The sequence below is a fragment of the Vanellus vanellus genome (assembly GCF_965231255.1).
Source record: "Vanellus vanellus genome assembly, chromosome: 23".
NCBI classification, from domain to species: domain Eukaryota; kingdom Metazoa; phylum Chordata; class Aves; order Charadriiformes; family Charadriidae; genus Vanellus; species Vanellus vanellus.
The window spans coordinates 672,040-679,000 of record NC_138928.1 but is presented as its reverse complement, the minus strand read 5'-3'; positions in this window follow the sequence as shown (position 1 = coordinate 679,000).

The following is a 6,961-nucleotide window of genomic DNA, read 5'->3' as shown; positions in this document are numbered from 1 at the left end:
ATCTATGAAATGCCTCTTGTAAAAATACCCCACCTCCATCGTGAAGCTATTGTGAAAACACACAGGAGAGGCCAAAAATATTGCCAACGAGCTATCAAGAGGAAGCTGAAATCCCCACGAAGGAGCCATTGTAAACAGGACCATAAAAATTGAGGGATCATTGTTTGAATCCCTTCAAAAGGCCCCCATGAGAACGCTTCCAAATATCATACAGAAGATTTTAATACTGGATGCTTTGTGGGATTTTTTGGTTGTTTTTTTTTTTTTTTTTATGGTCCTTTTAATGGGGTGTTTATGGCTCTGCTTTGACATTACAGATCACTTCCAAAATGGCTTCTATGTGGTGTTGTTTGGGGCAATTTTAGAGTCACCAAGATGTTCACAGTAAATCCATATGGTTTGACTCTAGGGCAGCTTCACAACTGCCTTGACAATTTTCACAATTGTTTCATCAGTAATGCCCTATGGGCATTTTCTAAATGTCCCTTCGATGGGATCACTGAGACATTTGATAAATTGCTTTGGTGGGGCCTTAGATCTATATATTTTCAAAACTGCCTTTGGCTGTGGTTTCTGGTCTGCTGAATCTGTAGTTCAGAATTTTTTCCAGCTTTCAGAGGAGTCACAGAATGGTTCCTGGGCTGGGGCTTTGGATGATTTTTCAAATTCTTCTTGGCTCTGTCTCTTAGGTGAGGTCTTTGAGTCAATTTAAAATTATTTTTGGATATCAAGATTCCAGAGCTGGGGAGTGTCTTCAGGAATATTGTAAGAAAAGTCTCACAAGTGTGATCAGAGAAGTGCTTTAAAAAGCATCTGATGATACCTTATGCTCATCTTCAAAATGGCGTGTCTTTGCAGTGTGATTTAAACGTTTATTGGATGTGATCTGTCAGGTACTTTCAGAATGCTCTGTAAGCCCATGTGAAAATGAATACAGCATCTTCTACAGACATCGATAAGGATGATACAGTGATAAGTTATACGGATGTGATATAGTGATAGCCGTAAAGATGCAGTGAGATGCGCTACTGTAGAAGTGTCCACACACCACGAGAGGGCAGAGTAGCTCCAAGTCTGCTCTAGCAGCTCTACAAAGAAAGGATCTTCCCAGCATCAGTGTTGTAAGAACTGTGTAAACTCTGTGCATGTGTGTCTGTGTGTGTGTGACAGTGGAAAGACCCCTGGTATTTCTTCTGAAGCAACCAAGCAGGAGCTAATGGTCCCTCTTAGCTTGTCAGACATCCAGATGGGGCAATATCTGAGTATTGTCATGTCGTGTCCAAGACAAGGTTACACAGCACTTTATCCAGTCTGGGTCTGAACCATCAAAGAAAGTGTCACTGTTTGGACAGCTGTACATGGGAGCACGTATGGCACACAAGCTATACCATCCATGTGGTGGGATGGCTGTGGAAGCGCGTCCTTTCTGCTGTATGGCAGGGTGTGCTGTGAGAGTCCTGCATCCCTCACCTGTTCCCCAAGGTTGAATTCCTGGGCATCAGCACTAGAAAGTGGAGGAGTGGTGATCCCCCAACAACACCACATAGTACTTGTGAGCACAGGATCTGGAAACTGTTCCAATGCCTGGGGCTTGAGATGATGCTCTTGTTGATCACTGAGGAGACCACCTGCTGGCTGTCATAGCATGCACTGGAGTTGCTACCACTGGAACCAGCCTCTTTTCACCTTCTGCCACACATTTAACCCCTGTTCTTGTTTCATAACCCATTTTACCTGACTTTGCTCTCAATGGCCGTGCAGTTGTACCTTAGGGGACATCTACTCATGTCTGCACTACTGGTGGTTGGGCACTGAGGGGAGAGCATGCCCTTGATGGCTTGTGAGGAAGTGACTGTGGGACCCAACGTGTCTCTGCCTCTCACTTGCCTTCATCTTTATAGAGTGGGTTTTCACCCAAATCAAGACCCTCAGTTTCACACATAACCTTCAGTCTTTACCTCTTCCCTGGAATACCATGATGTGTGTGTAATCTGTACTTTTTCCCTTGCGTGTTCCTTGCTTGTGGGGAGGGCTGGAGTGCCAGACTCAGGTGTCCAAGTAATTATATGGGATAAGTAATGAAAAGAGAAGGATGATGGTGTACCTAAAAGGCTAAAGTAAGAGGACCAGAGTGGGGTTGGTGCGCAGAACATCCCTAGCTTGCCCAGCACTCCTTGGAGGGGTCTGGTGTGTGCTGATTGGAGTTCTCTGTCCCCAGATGGGAGGACACACAGAAAAGATCCTGCAGTTGTGGGGAGCTTCTTGCCCCCCTTCCCCTGCAACAGCGTTTTATTCTTCTGGTATTAGAGTCAGCCAGTATGATGAGGGCCCCAATGCAGTTGATGCAGAGATCTCATGATTTTGTGAGGCTTCAGACAGGGATTTCATAGGCCAGAAGATGAGGGGGAAAAAGCATAAAGAGCCTCACCATGAGGTCTAACTGTCATTTAATTTTTGATGAAAGTTCTGGGCAGGCCAGCTAGGGGAGGTGATGGATCTATTAGTAATGTATGAGGAAGAACTGGTTTGGGATGGGATGGTTGATGGCAGCTTTGGCTGCTGGAATCCTGAGTTGGTGGATTTGGGGAAAGTGAGGAAGGCAAGCAGCAGAGTAACAACTCTGACACCAGGAAATCAGACTTTGGCATATTCAGGGGTTAGGTGAGCAATGGAGGCTGCCCTCAGAGGGCAAATCTGCCCAGGAAAGCTGCTAAACCTTCAAGGATGACCTCCACAAACAGGAAAAAGGCCCAGCCTGATCTGCAGGAAGTCAAGCAAGCATGGCAGGAAGCCAGTGTGAACAGGGAACTCATGACTAAGCTCAAAAAAAAATAAATTAGGTGCACAGAAAGTGAAAGCAGGGATGGGCTGCCCACAAGGAACATAGAAACACTGCTTGAGTGTGCAGGGGTGGAGTTAGGAAGTGTTGGCTGAACGGGTTGTGTGTCCTATTGACAAAGGACATACAAAAGTCCCCAGGCTTCACTAGCATGGCCTCCCTGGTCTCCATGCCTAGTGACAGAGTTTGGGAGAGAGAGGTACATTAGAAGAAGATAAACTTAGAGGTTATTTAGGGAACTGGACGTACAGAACCCTGTGAGACCAGACACGATGTACCTGAGAGCACTGAGGGAGTTGGCTGATGTCATTGCAAGGCCATTCTACGTCATCTTTGAAAACTCTTGGCAGCTGAGGAAGGATCTTGATGACTGCCATGAAAATGGCAAGTATCACACCCATCTTCAAAAAGGGCAAGAAGGAGGATCCAGGAAATGACAGACCGATCAGCCTCACCTCAGTCCCTGGGAAAGTTTTGGAGCAGATCCTCCTGGAAACCATGTGAAGGATGTGAAGGCACACAAAGGACAAGAAGGTGACTGGGAACAGTTGGTGTGGATTTATTAAATGTAAATCTTCCCAATTACCTTCCACAATGAGATGACTGGCTGTACTGTTTCCCCTGGCTTTTGCGAGGTTTCTGACACAGTTTCCCATACTGAGGGTCAACCACATACTGGACTCCATTAGTAAAAGTTCAGCTGGCATGTGAAGGGAAGCGTTTGTTCATCTCTACTTGGTACTTATGAGGTTACACCTGAAGTATAGTGTCCCCTTTGGGGTCCCCCAGCATAAGAAAGATATAGACATACAGGAATGAGTCCGGACGAGGTGGTTGTGGGCTGAAGCACAGGACATGAGGAGAGGCTGATAGAGCTGGGTTTCAGCTTGGAGGAAAGAAAGGGAAGGGGAGATCTTGCTGTCTGCAACTACCTCATGTGTGGCCATGTCAGAGGTGCACATTGAAAAGGCAAGAGGTTGTGGACACAAATTTCATCGAGGGAAATTCTGCTGTGAACTTTTTCCACCTTTGGGTGGTGCAGGCCTGAGACAGGTACCTGGGAGCTGGTGGGATCCTCATCCTTGATGGGTTTCAGAACTTAGCTGATAAGGTGCTGAACAACGTGATCTTGCTTTGGGGTTAGTCCTGTTTTGTGTAGGGAGTTAGACTGGAGCTTTCCAGAGGGCTGGTTTGACCAAAATTATTTTAGGTTTCTTTCATCTCTCTGCACACAGGGCTCTACTCTAGTTTTATCTAAACATCCTGTTGAACACCATATCCAGAACTTATTTTTAATTTTTGTATGTTATATTATAGTGTGGTTGGTTTGTTTTTTTTTTCATATATAAGTTTTCTCTGTCCAGAAACTCTCCAAGACCTTGTGGACAGGTTGGTTGCTGTTATAATCTATCTGGGATAGTATAAATTATTTCAAAATCATAAATTGACATTAAGAGATTTTCTGTTTGGTGGTGTTGTGTTTACTAACATGTCTTCATGTTTTGCTTACAGGCTTTTTTGTGTAGGGATAGTGCTTCACAACCTTCATGTAGTTTACCAGAGCCAGGTGAAACTTCCTTTGGCTGTGTTTTGCAACTCAGAGGGCTTTACAATGTTGTTTCTAAACCATTCTGTGTTTTGATGTTAGATAAGGAGGTCCAGGACATATGGAGCTATGTCAGTTCACATTTTATTTGTTCATTAACCAAAAAACCCAGATGAAAGTGAAGGAAAACTGAAAAGGCAGATGTCTCCATGCCTGTACACTGGTGAAAAAGCCGGTGCTTCGAGAATTTGCCCTAGATATCAGCAAAACTTTTCTCTAAAGTCTTCTCTGTTGATATTGCACTCTCTACACCTGTTTCCTCTAGAATAAAAAAGGACCCACCTATAACCTCTAGTATAGGTTTAAATATGACAGCCGCAAGGCTTTTTCTTTTTACTGTAGTAATGCAAGGGGGCTGTTGATGTACTTGGAGTTATGTGGTTGTTGGGGTGAGAAATGGATGGGAGGCCTTTTATGCAGGAAAGGTCGCTGCCATAATATGCTTTAAAGTTTTATGGAGCTGTGTTTCTATATGCCATAATTTGTGTCCCTGAAGTTCTGGTAAAATAAGAGATCGTGCTGAAGAGGAAAAATGAACTCACAAGAAAATTGAACTTCCCCAATATTCTGGACTGCCAGAAGTATAATGGAATTTATTTTCTTTTCTTTTTTAAGTCCTCAAGGTCTGTGAACTGTAAGTGTGCACCCAGAGGCCCTGCAAAGCTCTGCCAGACAGGTTGAACGTGCCTGACTTTAATAGCTGTCTTGCTCCTGGGGTTGGCCTGCAGGTCTGAACCTCTCCTGTCTGATGCAAGGTAGTGAGAAAAGCTGTGGAAGGCTCAGACTCCTTCCAGAAAGGTTATTGTCACCTTGAAAGTTTTCTGCACTCATGGGTATCACTGTGGCCATAAACTTCAAAGTGATCCATAAAAGATGGCGGTGTAATCTGGGACCAGTCATGCAATATGCTTTGCAATTGTATCAACTGTGCTGGACACAAGAAATATTTCTGCTGGTAGGATGGACAATCTGGGGCACAGGACTCGACTAGCGGTGCACTCATGGTGAATTTGAGGTTTTTTGGGTTGGGGAGAGGCCGAACCATAGTGAGAGGACAGAGAGTAGTTACACCAAGATTGTTGGGAAGAGTGTGTGCACCCAGCAGGAACTACCTGGGTGCCTTGAGTTAGCTGATGTCCAATTTTTTTTTTTTTCTTTCCCTTTCAAATCTGGAAACTGTCCAGCCTGCACTGAAATGGCCCAGACTCACTAAGTCTGGCAAGATGAATCTCGTCCAGCTCAGCAGCCATTATTTAACCTCTTCTTTCCCTGTTTCTGACTGAGGTATAACTTCTGGTGGGATCTAATTTTTATTTTTTTTCCCCCTTAAGAACTTTTCACTGGAGCAAAAATATCATGTGAAAAAGGGCATTTTCAGCTTGGAAGGATTTGTTTCTGGAAGGTGAATTGCATTTCACCCTATGGTATGCACATGGTGAGACAGCTGTAATTTCTGCCTTCTTTTAAAGCATGTGGGAGGCATTAAGAGGTGAGGGTTGGTTCCCTGGACACAGTGTTTGGAACACAGACCATCAGTTTAGGATGAAGAACTTTATATGCTGATTTTTTTCCTCTTTTTCACTTTGTTGATACAATTAATTTCACTATAAACTCCCCAAGGCTTTGTTAACAGCAGTCATTAAGGACTGCTATGAAGGAGGAAACTACTTTGACTACTTCTGATTGCAGCTGAGACAATGGCATACCAGATATTTCAGGCACAGGAAGCTGCTGCTAAGTGCTGGCAAAAAGATGTCTGGTGATGGGAAATCTCAGAAGCCAACTGCAGGCATTTGGGGGCGGTAAGTCAGAGGCTTTAGTTAAGTTAGAGATGGAAATACCTCCTGCTAGAGCTGCTGTGTAGAGGGAGGTAAGATTCTGTGAGTGACCTGGGGGCAGGATTTAGCATCTGTTAGTTGTGATCTGGAACACAGACCTCACGAGGTCTGCTTCTCAAACACCTCTTCCTACGAGGTCCCTCTCCAGACTTCTGTGGCTTTGCTCTCTGCCCCCCTCTCCTGATGCTGACGGCTAAAGATCACTGTAGGCTGTCTGAAGATAGGGGAGATTAGGAGATACTGAACTGCCAACTCTCTGCAGCACACCTTCTCTGATGCAATATCCTTCTACTGTTTATTGCTCATGTGGGAGTATGAAGAAAGCGGTGGTGCAGCATGTGCCGATGTCTGACTGTGGCTTCTCGCCTTTGTGTTTCGCTGTTCTTTAAGACTGGGGCTTCCAGATAAACCTAAGGGAGAAGGGGGGTCTCCAAAAATCCTAGCCTCAATGCACTGGGTCAGCGAAGGCCTGGAGGACAGATGAGGGCTCCAGCTGTCCATTGTGTGATGGGAGTAAAAGCCAACCAAAGGACCATTGCTCCACTTCAGGCACAGGAACAGTCAGCACCGCAAGCGATGGGACCATCTCAGCCTCTGTTTGATGGGCACCTGGGAATCGCAGGTTCTCTTCACGTCGGCCGAGGTGCAACCTTGTCAGCATTTCTCCATCATTGCTCG